The 22,762-nt window shown below is 36.1% G+C and overlaps 2 pseudogenes; both read left to right on the forward strand.

The window, feature by feature from the left end:
- Positions 1-1,261: 1,261 nt before the first annotated feature.
- LOC115287023 lies at positions 1,262-9,817 on the forward strand (annotated as a pseudogene).
- Positions 9,818-15,245: 5,428 nt separating this feature from the next.
- Positions 15,246-15,357, forward strand: LOC115288736 (annotated as a pseudogene).
- The last annotated feature ends 7,405 nt before the right edge of the window (positions 15,358-22,762 follow it).

A 22,762-nucleotide genomic window follows, 5' to 3' on the forward strand; every position in this document is an offset into this window, starting at 1 on the left:
TTTAGCATGTTTGGAAATCTTGAGATGCCATATAAGAAGTGTGACTGTGCCACATACTTTTGGAAACTTCATGCGGAGAGACCAAGTAGGAAGGTCACATAAAAGGTAAGAGACCCTAAGATTACAGACAGCCAGCTTAATCAAATTGTGCTGTCCTGCTAAGACTCCAGCAGAAGTCTCTAGCAAAAGTGAACCCTTGAGGAGTCCCAAGTGAGACCAACTAGAAACCCTGTGCTGATCTCAGTCAGTCAACACACAGAATTGTTAAATATAATAAATGATACTAAGCCACTAATTTTGGAGTGGTTTGCTACACAGTAAACTAAAACTAAAACAGCTTTCCCTTCTCCGTCACTCCCTTTGTCATGTAGTTGCTTCTTGTCACAACTTCCCAAACAAACAGCCTGCACACTAACCTAGTTTTAGAATTTACCTTTAGGAGAGCCACCCCCCCCCAAACAATATAATTAATAGTTGAAGTAAAGCCAACTCAATATAAAATGGGATTTTACACTATTTGTCACACATGCTTGCATACACATGTATAGGTAAAAAAATGAACAATTATTATCTATCTTTTTGGGAAGGATGAGAAATAGAGCTTGGTGAATAGGAGATATTTACTAATGGCTACAAAATAAGATATTGTAAAACCTTGGTTGTGAGTATAATTCATTCCAGAAACATGTTTTTAATCCAAAGCACTGGTATGTCAAAACAAATTTCCCCATAAGAAATAATGGAAACTCAGCTGATTCATTCCACAACCCAAAATACTCAGACACAAATGATTAAAACACTTTATTATAATATGGGATAGTAAATAAGATACAAAAAATAAAAATAAAGAAATTAACCTGCACTTACCCTTGAAAACCTCTATGGCTGTTGTGAGGGAGATAGGAGAGGAGGGTTTTTGTGTATGAGGACTTTGACTATCACTAATGGTATCGATGTTATGTCTGGGTTCAATGAAATCTTTTTCTTTCAGTGCAACTTTAACAAGGAATCTATCCAATAACACTTGCTTTTGTCTCCTTTTGAGGATTTTGTGGAAATGTGACATTGCATTGTTGTTAAAAAGGTTCATTGCTTGCACTGTTACAGCCTTATTTGAGTGGTGATTTTCTACAAAATTTTGTGTTGTTTCCCACATTTTACACATCTCCCTAATCTCATTTGCCATGAGGGATTGCTCTGCCTTTCTCTCCCCCTCCTCTGCCTTCACCATCTCCACCTTCACCTCTTACTGTTGCTCACAATGCAGCTCCATCAGTCCATAGGTGGTCAGCTCCTGGCCATGTTCCTTTACCAGCTCTTGAATGTTATCCTCATTCACTGCCAGTCCTATTGTCTCCCCACAAGGACACGCTTTGTCAATAATCTTGAGACAGTTCACAATGTAGAAATCGTTTTTCCAAAACTCTTGGAGAGTAAGGTTTGTTCCTTTGATCACCTTGAAATATCACTGCAATAGTGTTTTGGTATAAACACTATTATACCAAAAGCTTCTTAATGTTTGAAATGACCTGCTGATCCATAAACTGGAGGATTGGAGTGGTGTTGGGAGGAAGGAACTTGACCTTAATGAACTCAAACTCCTCCAACAAGTCATCCTCAAAGCCTGGAGGATGAACAGGAATATTATCTGACCCATCCGGCAGGTCGGTCAACGCAGGTTCCTGAGGGAGGGGGTGAGAATGGGGTTGGGCAGGGAGCACAGAGAATGGAGGGAAGACAAAGTCTCTGATCAAGCCTCTTTTATTGAGAGAACACACACATCTTAAAGGGTAAAAGGTGGGAAGCAAGGCAGCTGACCTAGGTCAGTTGCTAAGAAACAGGGTCAAGTGATAAAGGCTGGGGTAAAGGAGGAACCAAACTGAAGTTTTAGCACAGCGCCTGAGGGGCCGATACTGCCCTGCCTGCAGGCGGTTGATCTTGGTTCTTCTCGCAGCTCCCAACAATTACCCATAACCAGCAAGGCTTTGAATGGCAGACTCTTTTCCAAAGGTATTTCTTCACTGCAGGACCGAAGACCTTGCTGATCCACTCAATGAACAAGATAGGAGTGACCCAGGTCTTGCTGTTGAACCCCTATGTAACATTTAACTTTTCTGCACTTTGCATTTCTTGATGGCTCATAGATTCTTGGAATGATACATGAACCAGGGCCTGACTTTGAAATCTGCACTTGCATTAGCACAAAGCAAGAGGGTGAGATGCTCTTTCATGGGCTTGTGACCAGGCATTGAATTATCTTCTTCTGTAACGTAGGTCTACTTTGGCATCTTTTCCCCAAAATCCCTGCATCATTGCAATTAAAACCTTGCTACTGAAAGTAAAATTTGGAAAACATGAGCTTCTGGAACTCAACACCGAACACGTCAGCTGCCTGAGAATCCAAACTCACAGCCTCTCCATGCCTCACAGCACTACAGATGCTACTTCTCCTCTTAAAGTTATCAAACCATCCCAGCTTGCCTTGAATCTGTCTTCATTTTCTGTTGACATATTTGGCAGTTTATTTACCAGGTCAATGTACAAGGCCTTTGCCTTCTTGAAAATAAAGTTACTGGTCACAGTATCACCTGCTATTTGTTTCTCCTTTATCCAAATGAGAAGCAACTTTTCTACATCTTCTAGAACATGGGGCCATTGCTTTGATATTCTTGTGACTCCTTTAGCTGCATCTAGCTCCCTTATTTCTTATTTCTTCCTTAACATTGTGCAAATGGTCAATGTAGACTTCTTATAAAATCTTGCAATTTTGGCCAATCACATTCCTTGTTTGTACTTCTCGGTGATTTCCTTCTTAATTTGCACTATAATCATCTCCTTCTTCTTACCACCTTTCTTTTCAACCTTTTTCTGCATTGCATATGCTCACACAGATGTTGACTACAGTGCAGTATTAATAAACTCATCATATACTGTATCTAATGTAACTGGCAATAAGATAGCAAAGGAAAGGGTCTATATCATCAGGCAGCTGGACCTAGAATGAAACAAAGCATTCCTAAGCTTACTCTTGTGTGAAAAAGCAAGAGACTGTCCATAGGTGCTTTAAAGTGACAAAATATACACTAGTGCCACTTGTGGACAGCTTCCAACATTCACTGATATCTGCCAAACCCTGTAGCTTGAGACTGAGTATCTGAGCATGGGAGGAAATCACTCACAACCCCACAGTGAGAGAGAGAGAGAGAAAACCATTGGCTCAGTCATGATCATGTGACATTTGGCATCACATACTACTTGTATTGCAAGACATTTCTCATTTACCAAGTTGAAATTTACTAGAAATGCTTGATCATCTTGAGGAACACTCACAGAACAAGTTAGTTGCAATCCGAAGTCTTACTGTAATGTCATTGACGTGTACTGTGCAAAAGGGTATATCTTGTAGATATTTCTATCCATTTTTATATCCAAGTTATCCTTCTTATTTCTTTCCTTTGATCATAAGTGATAGAGATAAGAAACATGGGCTATTGGAAACATGTTATTATTTTGCAAGCCTTCTGTCTTAGTTCATTCAAGCTGCTATAACTGAATACCATAGACTGGATGATTTATAAACAAAAAAAATACATATCTCATGTTCTGGAGGCTGTCCAAGATCAAGGCGCCAGTAGATTCAGTATCTGGTGAGGACCTACTTCATGGTTCATAAATAGCAACTTCTCACCATGGCCACTCATGGTAGAAGTGGTAAAAGACCTCTCTGGGATCTCTTCTATACAGGCACTAATCTCATTCAGGAGGGTACCACCTCTATGACCGAGTCACCTCCCAAAGGCGCACCTTCAAATACTATCACGTTGGAACTTAGGTTTCAATATATGAATATGAATTTGGGGGAAAGGCACAAACACTTATAGCGCTTTTTCTTCTTAAATTGTATGTGAGTAAATGTGTGCCATCCTGAACATGCTTGTAATGTCTTATAGAACCATGGCCATCGAACCAAGACAAGGTTTAGGGGAAAAAAAAAAAAAAGGTTTTTGACTTTTGTTTATGTTACCACTTTTGAAATGTATGAATGTGCTCAAAATTTTGTTTTTTTAAGAAATTCAAAATAGGACAGTCTTTTGTCCTTATGAACAGATCACATTCCTAATTCCCAGAAGTAAAAAGAAATAATAAATAAATAAATAAAAGATAAATTCATTATCTTTTTAAGCCTTAGAAACTAGACAATAGGTCATTTTCTCATCTGCTAGTTAAAATTTGTCTTTAATTTCTCTCGTTCCACATTACAAAGGGCATATTCAATAAATACGTAATAGCTAACAGGGTACATATTTACTTTTTTCAATACAGAATTTAACAACTTTAGTTAACTAATTTTCTATCTATGAAGTATTGGCTATAGTTAAATTTTTAATAACTGTGGTATGTTATTTTGAAATAAAATTAAATAATTGTAAATGTTTCTAATGTATCTTAATATGCTGTTACTTATACTTTTTGAAACTCTAAGAATATTCAAGTCCATTTTAAGTATGTTTTCCTGCAATATGATTTGAAACATGCATAGATGGCCTTTGAAATGTATAAATTATAGAAGAAGAAAATCAGCATAGTTTTCTTTTCCTGGGAAGTGGAGCAGTTAATATTCAACATGAAATGTCTAATCTTTAAATACATTATAATCTAACTGCTTAGGATAATTTTTGCTTTAATACCTTAAGAGTCTGCAAAGCCTGAAGGATGGGATTATTAAGATGGAATTTTAATGTCAAAATTATCAGAGAAGTGAACTTATTGCTAGTGTTCATAAAAATTGTATTCAATTTCTGTATGATTTGCTCAAATAAGAGATGAGAATATATTTGATTATAACTAGTAAGTAACCCAAAATTTGATCAGATGACTGGAGGTCACTGCTACATAAGAGTTGTCAACCTCAGAGGTGAGACTATTTAAGACCTGAATTTACTCTAATATATAAATGTACCTGTGGAGATGTGCATAAAAATGTAGTAATGAAACAATTACATTGTTGGAATATTTTATCATGAAAATGGTAAGAAAAGGAGCATATGAAATTTTTAATAAACGGAATATAAATGATGATCATTGTAGAAAACAATGCAAAAGTGTAGGAACCATTTATTAGTTTTCACTTTTTAAAGCTTTGGGATAACTCAAAGAGAATCTGTTAGATCCATCACAGATTTCTAAAAAATTCTCTTTTATTTAGCAGAAATTTATTAGTGGGCAGCTTAATCTGTGATATAGAATTTACTGTAGAATGCCTAGTATGAAAAGCAAGAACAAGATAGCATGTGAATGCACTATTTTAGGTAATTGTTTTAGAGCAAATACATACTTTGCGGTATTTTTTATAATCATGCTTGTCAGTTTCTTATAAAGGATTATCCCTATAGCAATACAAACTTTCCCTTCTACATTATCAAATACCTACAATGATGTGCTCATACATAATCATGTATAACTATTAATAGAACCTATAATAAGCAATCAATAGTCATTCAAACTTACAATTATAATTTTTCATTCCGCTGATGGGGGGTATGTAGAGACATGTCTTAGGTATTGGCCTTAAGATACAAAAGCTCAGTAGGTACTTTTCTTAGAACAATGCACATTTGTGATTTATGAATGTTCTTTTATATTCTTATAGATATAAATATACAGTTACATTTTCCCTTTTCCCCAGTGCTACATAATTATAACTTGTAATATGTAAATATTTATGAATTCACAGGATGTTCGCTAGGAGAGAAGAATGTTATACTTGCAGATTTGTCTAGTATTTGCAGAATTCAGATCTTATTATTAGGCTTTATGTTGTATTGCAAAATGTAAGAATACATTGTTATAAATATGATTTGTCTAGAAAACATACCATCTGGTGGTTCTGTTGAGAAATGGGAATTATCTCAAAATCATTTATTGTTAGAAATAAGACATTGCATTGCTGGTTGAAAATTTTATTCCCTTTATTTTGATATAAGTAAATGGAGGACATAATGCCCTGTATTCTAGGTGATAAAATATGGTTCAAACACTAATATCATGAGGTATTAGAATTTAAAGGACCTTAGAGATAGATCATTTAGTCAGAAATGGCATACTAAGTGATTGGTAGTGGCTGTCTAAAATGCATCTTAAAGGATTCTATCAGGATTTTAGATGAAAGGATACCTGGGCCCCAGTGAGGAAGCATCCTTTGCTGGCTGAGAATATATGCCTTAGGTCCTGAATTGGAACTTTGTAGCAGGCATGCTGTGTACTGCCTTCCCTTATTTAGTATGAATTAAAGATCACTAAAAGCTGGTCAAAAATGAAGATTTCAATCCCTGAAACATCATCGAGTTGTCAAACAAATCTACCACTAAATATTTGTCTCTATGTTTGTGCAAAATCTGATTCCTATAACTTTCTCTACTTAATCCTAATTTATTGTGCATTCCAAGCATGAATTCTTTAGATATTGGAAGATTAACATTCCTTTTTCCTTTGATGTTTCCCTTTCCCAAATCAAAAGTCATTAAGTGCTCTCCAGCTTCCTTACTATTTCTATACCCAGTCCCTCTTAAGATGTTACTACCAAAACTAAATTTTCTAGATGATATCTTAACTATATAAAGTAAAATATCATTTCTCTTAGTGAAAACACAATACTTCCATTTAATACAATAAGAGATCAAATGATCTATTTCATGGTGTTTTCATGTTCTCGGATCATAGTGCACTTGACATTGAGTACAATATTTAGAGTTTTAAATGAATCATTCCTCTCTGTTCTAAATAGTAGGTGTTTATTAAATAATTTCCTCATCTGATAATAATTACTTCATATGATAATAATGAAAACCACATTCCCATGATTTTTCATTGTTAGCCAATGACCATACTAATCATTTTATCTTAATTACATTGTTTAAAATCACCATAGCCCTAATTTTATCTATATATAGACAACAATAAGAAAGTCACAAGAAGTTGAGGACCCTGCATAAAGATGTGATGGCAATACCTTTAACCCTTTTATATTTATTTTGTTAGTTTGGATATATTTATTTTGTTAATTCATCTTTTTGAGTTTTTATTTAGTAATTATGTTAGACTCTCTTAGGAGACAAGAAATACGTATTCTGAATTTATCTTAGATATTGAATATTTATTTTAAGTGTACTTGTAGAAAATGTTAAATAAAGAAAACCGAGAAGTTATACAAGACTCTTAGAGAAAAAGGAAAGGTTTCTGCAAATATTCAATAGTGTAAGTGTCTCAATTCCAATATTCTTTAGTCCAATAAGAGAATGTCCTGTGCTCATCATCCTTCCTGAGAAGAGCTATCTTTTTTCCTTACAGAATGATATGATATTATCGTAATTCAATTTTTTCTGCCTCTGCTGCTACTGTTGTGGATAAGAAGTAAAGACTCTCTGTTACTCTACCTGAGTGCTTCTAATTAATTATATCTTCTGTGTATTCTTTTAATATAATAATACTTGATGCTGGTTATCTTACTAAGCACCTGTCATTTAGTCCTCTTGAATTCTCCCAACAACCTTAAGGTAGGCAATGTTTTAATTCTCAAATGACATAAGAAGAAAATGGGGGGCTGGAGAGAGATTAAACAACACCAAATTGACAGATCATTGATAGATAAGACATTTTCTGAAACTGGGTTCATATTCAGGTTTGATTTCAAAGTTCAGATGGTAGCCCACTGCCTGTATTTTCTCTGTTGCTTACATTCTGCCCATGCTACTAGCAGTGATGCTTTCTCTGTGTCTTATGTTCACATTCCAAAGATATTTCCTAAGTGATTGTTAAGTCCTTACTGCTCAGTGATCCCAGAGAATCAGAGATTTTGCTAACCGCCTTGCTTGAGTAAAAATATAAGCTGTGTGTGGCATTTCTTTGATCCAGCAGTCTAACAAATCAGTCAAGAAAATAAATCACATTAGTTTAAACAAAAATGTCTTAGTAACATATCAAAATGATAACAACATACATATCTGAAAATTCATGATATAGTTCTGTGGAATAGATCTCATACTTATGCTTATTGAATCTAGAATCCACAAATCCCCTTTTATGTAAATGAGAGCATTTACTCCGTTTTCTCTTGTTTTATCTCTCATTTCCCAAATGATTTCCAAAATGTCATTTATGGAGTCTCTTCAGTAGCATACACTTTTCAGTGAGCGCACAAGCAGCGTTCCTCTGCCCAAAAATCATGAGCTCTTTCGGAGGTTCTTTACCAGAACTTTATCTGTTGCATTCTCTCCTTTCCAGTTTTGAAATTGTTTTAAACATTTCTCTACAGATAGATATTCAGTTGTCTCTAAATAATCACCATTAGAAACCAAGGTGCCTTGTGCATGCACATACTTATAAGAAAAACAAAAACAAAAACAGCTGCCAGTGGATTTGCTGCCAGAGCACAGGTGTCATGAAAACCACCTCTAAAGCTAAACCAAATTTGGAAAGGAAAAGCCTTCTCATATCAACATCATCGTCATTGGACACGTAGACTTGTGCAAGTTTACCACTACTGGTCATCTGATGGCACAAATGCCGTGGTACCAACAAAAGAGTGAACAAAAAAATTGAGAAAGAGGCTTCTGAGTATGCCTGGGTCTTGGATAAACTGAAAGCCAAATATGAACATGATATCATTGATATTTCCTGGAAATTCCAGACCAGCAAGTATTACGTGACCATCGTGGATGCCCCAGGTCACAGGGACTTTACTGAAAACACAATTACAGGCACATCTCAGGCTAACTGTGCTGCTCTCATTGTTCTTGCTGGTGTTGGTGAATTTAAAGCAAGTATCTCCAAGAATAGGCAAATCTGTGAGCATACCCTTCTGGCTTACACAGTGAGTATAAAACAACTAATTGTTGTATTAACAAAATGGATTCCACTGAGCCACCCTACAGCCAGAAGAAATATGACAAAATCATTAAAGAAGTCAGCAACTACATCAAGACATTGGCTACAACCCCGACATTGTAGCATTCATGAGAATTTCTAGTTGGCATCATGACAATATGCTAGAGCCAAGTGTTAATAATATACCTTGGTTCAAGGGATGGAAAGTCACCCATAAAAATGGCAAGGACACTGGAACCACAGTGCTTGAATCTCTGAATTTCATTCTGCCACCAACTCATCCAGTTGGTAAACCCTTGTGTCTGCCTCTCCAGGATGTCTCCAAAATTGGTGGTATTGGTACCATCCCTGTGAGCCAAGTGGAGACTGCTATTCTTAAACCAGGCATGGGGGTCAACCTTTGCTCCAGTCAATGATACAACTGAAGTAAAGCCTGTTGAAACGCCCACGAAGCTCTGAGTGAGCCTCTTCCTGGGGACAATATGGGCTTCAATGTCAAGAATATATCTGTCAAAAGTGTTCATCATGGCAATGTGGCTGGTGACAGTAAAAGTGACCCACGAACGGAAGCAGTTAACTTCATGGTTCAAGTGATTATCCTAAACCATCCATGTCACATCAGTGCTGGATATGCTCCTATGCTGACTTGTCACACACCTCAAATTGTTTGCAAGTTTGTTGAGATGAAGAAGACTAACCATTGTTCTGGGAAAAAGTTTGAAGATGGTGTCAAGTTCCTGAAATCTGGTGCTACTGCCATCACTGATATGGTTCCTGGCAAGCCTATGTGTGTTGAGCGCTTCTCTGACTATCCTCCTCTAGCCATTTTGCTATTCATAACAGGAGACAGACTGTTGCTGTGGGTGTCATCAAAGCAGTGGGCAAGAGGGCAGCTGGAGTTGGCAAGGTCACCACGTCTGCCCAGAAAGCTTAGAAAGCTATATGAATATTATGTCCAATCCCCGCCACCCAGTCTTTTTTCTAATAGTTTTTTAAAATGTGTATTTATTTTTTAGGGACTGTGAGTGGGAGAGGGGCAGAGAGAGAGGGAGACACAGAATCTGAAACAGTCTTCAGGCTCTGAGCTGTCAGCACAGAGCCCGACACAGGGATCCAATTCATGAACCATGAGATCATGATCTGAGCTGAAGTCAGATGTTAAACTGACTGAGCCACCCAGGTGTTCCCACCCCAGTCTTAGTTGCTGGTCAGAAAACTATCTCAGAACTGTTTGTGTCAATTGGCCATTTAAGTTTAATAGTAAATGACTAGTTAATGATAACAATACATCATAAAACCTTCAGAAGGAAAAGAGAATCTTTTGTGGACCATTTGGTTTTGTATATTGTGTGTGCATGTGTGTGTGTGTGTGTGTGTGTGTGTGTGCATGCATGTGTGTGGCAGTTTTAAGTTACTAGTTTTTAAAATCTGTACTTTTAATGGAAAAAACTTGACCAAAAATCTGTCACAGAATTTTGAGACACATTAAAACAGAAGTTTAATGAAAAAAAAACCCAACCCCAAAACCAATTAGGTTATGTATGCATGTTAAATTTCTATCAGTACTCCCAAATCTCCTGGTAGATTGTATCACTTTATTTTACCTGAAATAGTGCATTAATGCTGTATCTTTTTGTCCCACCATTGACAATAGGATTTAAATAATTACCTTTCTTCTTATTGTATACTAATTATACCATATAAGCTAAGTAATGTATCTACATCTACCCATGTGTTTTGATTCTATAAACAACTTAAATTCCCATTTCCTTTCCTTTTGTGTTTTTATAATTATGAATTAATTTGCACCTTTATTTTTCCTAGAACCATCCTTAAGGCCTACTGTATTTTTATTTCTTAATTTATTCTTATTCACGGGTTCCTCTTTCATGTTTGTTATTTTTTAAGGAAACTTTTAAGATGCAAACAATATATTTAGAAAGCTCATATATATGTACACAAGACAAACTTCATTATTCACCAATCCAGCTATCTCTTTAGTAGCTGTCCTTATAGGCACTTGATTAAATGAAGAAAATCTCAGGAATAAAAATGATTTTAATGTAGATAAATCTAATTTTTTCTTGAATGATAATAACAATGTGCACTTATACCTCATAAAGAATTTTCTACTTCTCAGTTGATCTTAGTATTCCTTGGTAGTATAATTGTTCTATTATAAAGACGAGAAAACTGAGACTCAAAGACATAAAGTGATTTGCCCAAAGTAACAATTTAGATGGTGTGCATGTATGGAATTTTAACTCCAAATATAACAGTTTTTCTGCTTGCAATTCCTCCAAAATACAAAATATTTCTGGAATACTCCTCTCTGTTGCCTTTTTTTTTGTCCCAACAAACTGCCTTCCTTTGCCAAAACCCCCCACTCATTAATTGTATTGAATTAAGACAACATCCAATAGTCCTCTATTCAAAATCCAAATACCCTTAGAGATTTAATAATCAAGCTGTTAAGTAATTAAACCTTAGTAAGAATTAGCTTATCAGATTGCTTTTCATCAACCACTAAGTGAGAAGCAATGGAGCACAAAGTAGAAGAGATGGGATGGAGTGAGAACCAAGCACAAGCAATTCGAAGGGGGACTGACAGATTACAACACTGTTGGTAGCAAGAAATTCTTGTTTATAAATGGGGGGGTCTCACTAGCAGAGCAGCAGTTTAGATAACAAAAGAAAATCAACTATTTTATAATTTTGTCATATGATGGGTCTTGGCCGCAGACATAAGCTGATGGTCATTCTATATTAATTAAGATCTTACCTCTGTATTTCTCTTACTGTCTCACCTACACTTATAAGTATGTTGTTATGCTCTAAACCATAGTGGTAAAATTAAACTGACTTTCTTTTGTGGTCAAGACAAATAAGTACTTACTAAAAGTCTAATGAATTAATTAATACCTTGGAAATATGTAAATGTGGATATAAATATACATCTACATAATAAATATTTCCTCCTTTCCCCACCAGACTGAACAGTCACCTGTATTTTCTCTATGTTTTAAAGTTTATTTGTTTTGAGACGGGGAGGGACAGAGGGAGACAGAGAATCTCTAGCAGGCTTCACACTGTCAGTGCAGAGCCTGACCTGGGGTTCTATTTCACAAACCTTGAGATCATGACCTGAGGTGAGATCAAAAGTTGGATGCTTAACTGCCTGAACCCCTCAGGCCTCCCTGTATTTCATCTATTTTAACTTGTTTTATTATTCTTCAGATTAATTTTCCATAGATTTTTTAAAAAAATGTTTATTTATTTTGAGAGAGAAAACATGAGAATGGAGTAGGGGCAGAGGAGAGAGGGAGAGAGAGAGTCCCAAGTAGGCTCCCGGTTTCAGAGTTCAGACCTCTAGGGTGGGGGATTTTGTGAGATCAAGTTTGTGGGACTGAGCCCACGAACTGTCCGAGGAACTGGAGATCATCACTTGAGCCGAAATGAAGAGTCTGATGTTTAACCAAGTGAGCCACCTCGGTGCCCTACAGATTTCTTTTAAAGCAACATATTTAAAACCAGAGAATGGAAGATAAAAGAAATTTCACTAGGAACTCATAGCAACCTGGTAAAAAGAAAACTGAAATCTAAAACTTAAGCAAAGTCTTTCCATTAAAGAAACACAATAGCTTCTGTTTACATCACAAACACTTTTTAACTACTAGTGTGCCAATAAATGATGCTGTTTTGTATTCATATTATTGAACAGTATACATATGAATCAAGTTGATTCAATGAAACTGTTAGTCAACAGAAAAAAAGAGGTTAGACAAGGTTTTTTTTTACATATCAAAGGCAAAAAAATCAATTAATATACTGACTACATTTTGAAAATGTATTTGTATTATTTTTAAATATTTAACTAATTTTTCTGGCATGGTATAGACACAGACCATGTTCCATGCAGGGTGTCCATAGGTTAGAACTTCTAAATGAAGGTATTTGTGAATTTTTGTGAGGCTTTGTTTATCAAAAATTATAATAGCATCTACCCCCACACATGCTAATGCATAATACGTCTTTATACACTTGACTTTCCATTTTTCTCTTTCAAACTCAAGTTCTATCATCTTGGCAGGTCTGCCTTTAACACATGCATTGGAAGGCCACTTGCTTCTGTGGTTCTTGAAAATGTTACAAGTTTTGACCAAACAGGATGCAGAATTGTTTTTGAGTTTCTGCCATGAAATGTCTAATAACCCTGTCATTCTTTTGAAAATACTGTGCTAATAAATTCTGACAATGTGCAAAACCTAGTGAGAAGAGGAATTTTTGCTTCCCACGCAGCTTTTCTTCAAGTGGTAGAAAAGAGAGAGAAAGACCCCACAATTAGGTCAGATAGGCCGTTTCTTTGCAGAAAGATTACTCCTGAAACTTCCCTGCTCAAACTCTTTCTGGGGAGGGTCATTTTCAAGGTCTGAGGCAAGAAAAACTCTCCTACTGTTGTGGAAGCACAGAGAGCAATCTAAAAATTAGTCCATTATAAAATCTTTGAATTTTTAAATTTTGATAGCCAGCTTTTTTAAGCCTTCCTTTTCCACGTTTTCATACATTCTAACACTAAATCAATTCCTGGTCTTGGCCTTATTAATCTTAAGATGCTAGATGGCATAGGGTGATGGCCCTTTTTATTAGAGAATCATGAATCAGTGATAGCACGTGCATACACACACTGCACACACACACACACACACACACACACACACACACAAAGAGAGAAACACAGATATGCACACAAAAGTGGTTTTCTTATTCAAACATCTATTGCAATGTGTGTTAAAACTACAGTATAAGGAAAGACATGAACTTAACCATCTAGTTCTTCATTAATGATGCTTTGATGGTAGGTATGTTGACTCACTTAACAGCTATGCAATCTTTTTAGCTAGGGAAGGTCATTTGCACCTATATACCTTTCTCATAAATGCTCAAATGGAAAAGAAAATTGAATTCCCTGTAAAAACATTAAAAATACACAAATACTCATTTTCCTTAAAGCGGGTCTGAAAACTCTTGGCAACTAACTAGTATATGCACAGAAACTGAAAGCATGGTCTTTGTACTCTCTGCATTATACCATTTCTGGGGTTGTTCCTCTAAAAGTCATGACATCAGAGGCACCCCAGAAGACTAGAATTCCAGCCATTATAAAAGAAAGCTTTTGGCTGCAAGGTAGTGAAGAGAAGGCCAATGGATCAAACCTAAAAGCCCTGCTTTTGAGATTAAATTAATACCAGAGGCTCAGTCAGTACTGTTAGTGTGTACCACAAACCACACAGTGGAGTGGAGATTCTCCAGAGTCAAGTGGTGTTATTCTGACCAGCTTCCCCCCCGCCCCAGACTTACCAGCTCTTGATAACCCCCAAGCAGAGTAATCATGTATATCACAAATACTTAGCAGTTTTGTGAAAGGTTAAAAAAAAAGGCATTTGCTAAATCTTCTTTCATATGAGACCTAACGAGCACCTCAAGATACTGCCTGTTTGAGGAAAGGAAAGATTAATGTTGGAAGTCATTATTCCACAGAACTCCATCAATTTCGTGTCACCAACACATCAAAAGGTGCAATTTTCAGAAAGCTGTTCTCTGCCTGAGACTTTTCATTGTGGTTTCACAACACAATTGCCTGCTCAGGCCCTCCCAGCACACGGCACCCTTGCAATATATGCACTGTTTAGACACAATACGTTCCTGTTTTCAGTTAATTAATACATCACAAGGAGCTTTCTAAGTTACAAAGCCCCCGAATCTCACAAACAAATAAGCTTTGGATATTATCCCTGAGCCATGTTTTCACTGCCTTTTCCCCCATATTTTCTTTTATTTGTGTAAAATATATTTTGACTTCACTGCAACCCATAAGAAAACTTGATACCCAAATAATATCAAGCATAATTCAAGAGGAGTAAACAAAAGTGGGAAGAAAACACTAACAGCCCAGCATTATTTTTAATCCTTCACATTCTTTACCACATCTCTTAGCACATTTTACTTGACACATCTCTGCAAGAGAAGATAATTCTTGATTGTTTGGTTTTTTTTAATTTTCCCTTCCATTGAGAGAGCAGTTCCAGCTAAGCAGTCTCCACAAGATGCAGTAAATCTCTTTCTACATGTTTGAGAGGTCGATTCTCTTCCCAACTCCATCTATTTATTTCTATTTAAAGTAATTGGGACAAAATTATAACAAAGTCACAAACAATGGTTATTTGTAAAATCCAAGCAAAAGATACACTTTTGGGGGGAAAGAATGTGCTAGTATAATTTGCATGAATATAAACATGTTTCCAGAAGCTAGGATGAGATCTATCCTGTAGATTAAAATGGAGCACCCTTAAAACACATGAAGGAGCTTTGCGCAGTGGCTGTACCATAGCCAGTGAGGTTTATCGGAGGTGCGATTGTTGCTAACTGAAAACCCATGGAGCAATAGAATTTAAAATTCAGTATTACATACATGTAGAGTTTTCAAAGTGAAAAAAGAAATCCAAAATCTTAACTAACAATTATAGTTAGTTCAAAAATAATTAAAGATACTCAATATGTAGGACTTGATTTAAATTGGACAATGTTATTTGTAATATTTTAAAAGGAAACGGTCTTGGGATTCCATTTGTCCATAGCAGAAGTTATTAGTGATGTTATTACAGCAAAATACTTGAGGTTTACAACTTAAGCTAACAGAGTAATTTCCCATGTAACAGTGAGGATAATAGCATTGTCTGTGTACATGCATGTGTGTTTTTGGAAAAAAGCTACAATCAATGTTAATCTTTTTTCTTTTTCTTCATTTGTCAATCTCCCTGGACAATTAAAAAAGATGTTCTTCATAGATCATAAAACTATGAACAAACAGAGAATGAACAAACATTTTAAACACTCAATGACAGATTTCAAAAATATTTACAAAAAGCAGTCATAAGCATGCAAGTCTCATGCTGTTGTGAAAATCCTCAAGAAAGGCAGAAGTAAGACAGCTGCCATTGTAGTACGGCGACAACACTTCAACTAGAAAATAGCTAGGTATCAAAAGCAGAAGATATAGTGGTGAGGGACTTGCCAGTTGTTCCTTTTTCTTTGCCCCCTAGTGCCCGAATGCTGCTAGTCCCATTCTACCTTAGAGCAAGCCATCACGCTAGTCCAGAATTGCTAAAAGCACATCAGGCACCTTTAAAGACTGAAACCTAGCTGGGGCAGGGGCGGATGCTATAAAAAGAAAAAAAAAACCCCAAAAAACCATGCACAGAGGTCAGCCCCTGAGTGCTTCCTCCTCCCAAAGCTCATCCTGCACCGTGTGTTAGATAATTACAATCCACAGAAGACTTTGGAAATACCTGCCGCTGGGGCAGAGGCCCTGGGAAGTATCCGCGGAACCTCCAGCAGCCTGGTAGGATGTGAAAGAGAAGAGGTAAACACCTCCTCTAACAATGGTAGGGCTTTGCCTTGAGGTTCTCCACTCCCTTTTATTCCCCTAACTCTGCTAGAAGGGAGGAATCCAAAGCTTATGTTCTCTTCCCCACATCCCAACATACAGCTAAGACTTGCAGGGTAACATGAAGGCAGAAAGTGCGTCAATAAGACATCTCAGGATCACAAAGACTATAAAAGGAAGAGAGTACACTGAATAACCTACCACCGAGAAAGCAGAGTTAATGGTGTGGGAAAGACAGAAATTTTAAACAGACAATATTCTTAAAGAAACACAAAAAAACAGCATTAGATGACTTTAAAGAAGACACAAGCAGACATCTGAGTATAAAATAAAAATTATTATTGAAATAAAGAACTCGCTAGTTCGTGTGAAAGTGTCAAATGGATATAGCCAAATGGCAAAATGTGTAAGCTGAAAAATCAAGCTAAGGAATGTGCCAAAAATGAATCAAGGAGAAGTTAAATTGTAAGAAACCTGAAGAGTGAAAACAGAAACTGGAATTAAAAATGGCAATAGATATATCACCAAAGATCCTGAATGAAAGGAAGAAATATAATGAAGGATACAAATTAATCAAAGAAATCCTAACTGAAAATGTCATAAAACAAAAGAAAAATTAAGGTATCAGTTATAAAAGGTTCATAGGCTATAAAAAAGATATATAAGGAAAGAGAAGAAAAGAAAGCACAATCAGACCCGTAGGATGTACTCCTCAGAGGAATATTAGTTATAGTGAAAAATGGTAGATAAGTCATTTGGAAATTTTATTGTTGAGGTAAGAACTGGTTCTAAAAATATATAAAGAGCTCAACCATAATAATAGAGCATTTAACTTTTAGAAGAAAACACTGGGGGTGGGTAGGAAAAAGGAGAGCAAGAGTGACTCCTGAAAATGAAAACTTTTACTTATTTGACAGAAGATATAAATATTAGTATGGTTAAGAAAATGATATGGAAAACAGTGAGTACACATTTGAAATGTGAAATACAATCAAGGAAATGATAATAATAGCATGTGTAACATTCAACTCTGTGTCCATTCAATGACCCCAAAAATAGAAGAAAAAGATATCAAATTAACAATGGAATAAAAGCAACAGGAAAATTTGAATAAAAGCAATAATATGTCATATAGATAAATAATTTAACACACCTCTTTAGGAAAGTTAATGTCTCAACAGAAAAGAAGAACGAAGTATCTAGTAGATTTTAATATCATGAGTAGACATGTATGTATTATACATGCATAAGTACTAGATATATGTAAATATATAGAAGTATACATAGGTATATAAATATAAATATATGTTATAGCACTACACACTAATGCATTGAAACATTTTCTTTTCTACCCTCCCATAAGTTATGTCATTTTAATCACACATTTTAATTCTAAATATTGTAAAAACCCCACAGTAAATTATCACTATTGTGCACTAGATAATAAATTATTTTTGAAGCAATGAAAACTAAGAAATAATAATTCTTTTTTTAATGCTTATTTATTTTTGAGACTGAGAGAAAACATGAGCGAGGGAGAGGCAGAGAGACAGGGAGGCACAGAATCCAAAGCAGACTCTAGGCTCCAAGCTGTCAGCACAGAGGTCAATGCGGGACTTGAACTCACAAACTACAAGACCATGACCTGAGCCAAAGTTGGACGCTTAACCAACTGAACCACCCAGCCCCTCATGAGCATATCTTGTAGCACAATTGGCTGGAAATACATTCACTCAGCTTTTGTTTGTTTGAAAAAGTTTTTCATTTGAGTTCATTTTAGAATAATGCTTTTTTTATGGATATAGAATCCAGAGTTGACAGTTTTCTTTCTTTTAGTGTTTTACTTTCAGTACATCTGTCATTACATTGATATCTGGCTTGCATCATTTTAATTAAAAGTTTTCTCTTATTGTTATCATTGCTTCTCTGGATGTAATGTTTCTTATATCCTTAACTTTCTTTGGCTGCCCTTAAACAGTGTGACTATGTGTTATCTCTCTTTTTTAGTTCCTTGGGGGGGCTGTCTAAAGCTTTGGGTGCATGGTTTATTTTCATTCGTTAAATTTGGAAGATCCTTATTTATGACTTCCTCAAACATTTTTCTACTTTACCTCTTTCTCTAACATCAATTACATGTATCTTAGACTGTTTTATAATGTGCGATAGCTCTTGGGTTCACTTTTTTTTTTACACTATCATCTTCATGTTTCACTTTAAATAATTTTTGTTTTTACCTTTTTTGAATATCAGATAAATATCAACCTTATTGCCTTTAGTTAATCTCTGTCTTGAGATTTATTCTTTAATCATTCTGATGATATATAAGTAATGTGTGTGTGTGTGTGTGTGTGTGTGTGTGTGTGTGTGAATGGGAAGAGAAAGAGAGAGACAAGCCAAACCCAAACCAATTCCTAACTAGATTAACTCCTAAGCCACATTAAAGCCATATCAGAGGCAAAGAAGTTCATCAAAGGACTCATCTCGACTGGACATGTCTGAGGGGGCATCAATAATTTGAAGGCAGGGGCGCCTGGGTGGCTCAGTTGGTTAAGCATCTGGCTTCAGCTCATTTGTGATCTCACAGTTCGTGGGTTCAAACAGCTGACAGCTATCTCAGAGCCTGGACCCTCTTCAGATTCCGTATCTCCTCCTCTCTCTGACCCTTCCCTGCTCTTGCTGCCTCTCTCTGTCTCTCAAAAATAAATAAAAAATAATAATAATTTGAAGGCAAAGGCTGTCTTCAACAAAGTCATAAAAGAAGATAAAAACAAGGGGATATGGTGCCTGGGTGGCTCAGTCAGTCAAGCGTCTGACTTCAGCTCAGGTCATGATCTCATGGTCCCTGAGTTCGAGCCCCGTGTTGGGCTCTGTGCTGACAGCTCAGAGCCTGGATCCTACTTAGCTTCTCTCCCTCTCTCTCTCTCTCTCTCTCTCTCTCTCTCGCTCTCTCTGCCTCTTTCTGCCCCTCCCCCACTCACTTTCATCTCTTTCTCTCAAAATAAAGACATAAAAAATTAAAAAAAAACAAGGGAATATATTGATTTTGAATATCAATGAAACTATCTTTAACATCAGAAGAGGTTAATAAAATAAAAATAAATATAACAACCTTCAAAGAAAATATGTAGCCTGATGTACGAGGTATCAGTATATGTAACAGAACAAAAAGTATTTCTATAAGTCACTAAAGAAGCAATCTAGAAGATATCTGAATACCCCTTAATTGCCATATACTAGACATTGACTGATTATAATTATCCAAGAAGATAGTGAGATAGACTTAGATTTTTATAGTGAAATAACTGAGATGTATTGAAAAAAGATTTGTCACATCAAATTATACACAGAGTGTGGTAAATATGATACATTCCATTTCCAAAGAATTTGCTCTTTCTTCCACACTGGTCCTCCTCAAAGTGTGTTCGCTCAACTGGCAACACCGGCATCACCTGAAAACTTGTTAGAAAGGCAAACTCTTAGAACCCATTCCAAGCCTACTAATGCTGAAGCCCTGGAGGTGAGTTCAGCAATCTGTTTCAACCATGCTCCAAATGATTGTGATATATACCACACAGTATATACCAGAGCTACTACTCTGGACCATGATTGGCTTCATCTGGAAATATATACGTATTTCACACAATAAAACCTTGGATTGCAAGTAACTTGTTCTGTGAGTGTTCCTCAAAATGAGCAAACATCTCTAGTAAATTTTAACTTGATAAAAGAACAATGTCTTGCATATGAGTAGTGTGTGACACTGAATATCATATGATCAGAGCAGAGTCAATGGTTCTTCTCTCTCTCTCTCTCTCTCTCTCTCACTCTCTTCCTTCAGGAGAGAGGGTGGGTGATCCTCTCCCATGCTCAGATGCTCAGTCTCAGGCCATCATGCTTGGAAGAAATCAGTAATTTTTCAAAATGTTGGAAGGTGCCCACAGCTGGCAATAGTGTATTTTTTGTCACTTCAAAGCACCTATGGACAGTCCTTTTCTTTTCCATACAAGAGTAAGCTTAGGAATGCTTTGTTTCTAGGTCATTGATAGGTTCCTGGCTAAAGTTGTAGGAAAAAGAAAAAGATTCCATTGAGCAAAATAGATGGCAGTGATTGCATTAGTGATGGCATGAACGTGGTCCTATACAGTAAACTTCCTCTTTTGTCTCCCTCCTACCCAGCCATGAAAGTTTAAAAAGTTAAATGCAGGTTAATTTGTTTATTTTCTTTAAGTTTCATATTTTCTTGGGGCACCTGGGTGGCTTAGTCGGTTGAGCATTGGACTTCAGTTCAGGTTTGTGACTGCAAGCCCCACATCGGGTTCACCACTGTCAGCCTGTCAGCACAGAGCCTGCTTCAGATCCTCTTTCCCTCTCCCTGCTTCTCCCCTGCTTGTGCTCTCCCCAAAATAAGTAAGTATTTAAAAATTGATATTTTGTTTATTATTTTGTGTGATATTACAGTATTGGAGTATTTTTATATGAATATTTTTGGGTTGTGGAACAGGTCATCTGAGTTTCCATTATTCCTTATGGGTAAATTTGCTTTGATATACAAATGCTTTGGATTACAAGCATGTTTCCAGAAAGAATTATGCTCATAAACCAAGGTTTGTATGTGTGTGTGTGTGTGTGTGTGTGTGTGTGTGTGTGTGTGTGTGTGTGTATGTAATATCACTTGGGAATTAACATGAACTACAGATAGAAATAACTGTGTCATAGTTAAGGAGAAAGACAGTACCAAGAGGAAATCACTATGACAGCTAGATGTAATACAGATTCAGTATTGACCCCAAGAAAAAAGATTGGAATCTTAACATAGTTGACCAGGCCTACTAAAATAACACCAGATGGTTAAAGAAACTTTAAGCACACCTGTTTATATATTCTACCTAGACAGAAGAGAGTGAGCAAATTCTCTGCCTCATTAAAGTTACCCTTTAATATAAGGTATCAAAATATTTTTAAAAGTAAGAATTTCCTCAGAGTGAAATTTTCAGGGTTTGCCTAACACCCAAACCCGGTGAATAATACTATATACAACTAGATTGAGATCAGTCTATGGACTTTTGCTAAGTCTGTTAAAAATTCTGTTAACGTGTGCAAGGTTCATGATTACCTTTTACCCTAGATTTCTTAATCTGAAAAGTGGGATAACAGTATAAAATTGCTTTCTTTATATGAATTAATAAAGGCATAAAAGGAAAGATTCCCCTAATATAGGAACTAATTTTACTTGATCTAAAACATTTTTGGAACTAACATAAGAACTTCTCTAGTCTCTGAGTAGTAATGTACTATTGTGGAGCTATGTGGCCACAAATATACATCCTAGAAAAGTGTGCATCTGTTTGAGTACTTGTGCCTTCAATCATACAGTTTCATTGATTTCCATTATAATTTCAAAGTTGTGTTCAAATAAAAGAATTGCCTCAGAGATATAATAAACATCAAACTTAAGAATCATTCAAAGAACATGCAGATATTGTAAAAATACAGTTTACGTGCATTTATTCTTCTGCACAGTGCTACAAGGAAAGTGTGTTAAATGTTCAATTGATCCACATGATCTTGGCACAGTTATTAAAACAACGGGTACTTTAAATCTATTTTTCCCCTACATACCTTTTAGTTTATAATACAGAGTGGCCCTTGCAGAGAATTTTTTAAAATGAGTCAAATTTCCCCAGATTCTATGGCACCAGTAAACAGCCACGCAGATTACTTTAACTAATTCTGCAGAATTCACCGGCTAGAAGAACCACATGACAATTTTATTTTAGACAGACCTGATGTAATATAAGTAAGCTGATTTGACTTAACCTTAAGTATTACAGCATCTTTTAAAAGCCAGTCCCTTCCTGCTGTTTTACACTTTAATTACTTCTTTAATCGACTCATTAGTTGATTAACTTGTCACTACTGGCAATAAGTACCTGTTCTAAGTAGGGGGGAGCTAATTGAAGCAGTGGTCTTTGAATGCTGCCTGGCTGCAGCCCAGCCGCTGGGTTAGGCTTTGGGGGCAGCTGGGGGACTTCAAAGTCCTCACATGAAATATCCGAAAAGTAAAATTATACCACTGTTATCATTAATTAAATACTTTACGAGTAAATGGCACTAAATCATTACCTACAATGCTTGGTTGTTCCTTTCCTTTCCCGACCTAAAACCACTCTTACTCTATGGGCCTTGGATTCGGATAATTTGAATTGAATTCAGTGCTTTACCAGATAATAGCAGTATGGCCACCACAGATCTTGCCATTGTGAACGTTACACATGACCGTATACGCCAAAAAAAAAAAAAAAAAAAAAAAAAAAAGAGGCTAAGGGCTTTTAAGGAGAAGAAGGTTATGGATATAGTGGATCTTAGCAAACATAAATAAATAAATAAATATGTCCTCTTTTATTCTAAGTATTTGTATACAGTGTGAGAATACTT

Source organism: Suricata suricatta, chromosome 3, assembly GCF_006229205.1.
Source record: "Suricata suricatta isolate VVHF042 chromosome 3, meerkat_22Aug2017_6uvM2_HiC, whole genome shotgun sequence".
Lineage (NCBI taxonomy): Eukaryota > Metazoa > Chordata > Mammalia > Carnivora > Herpestidae > Suricata > Suricata suricatta.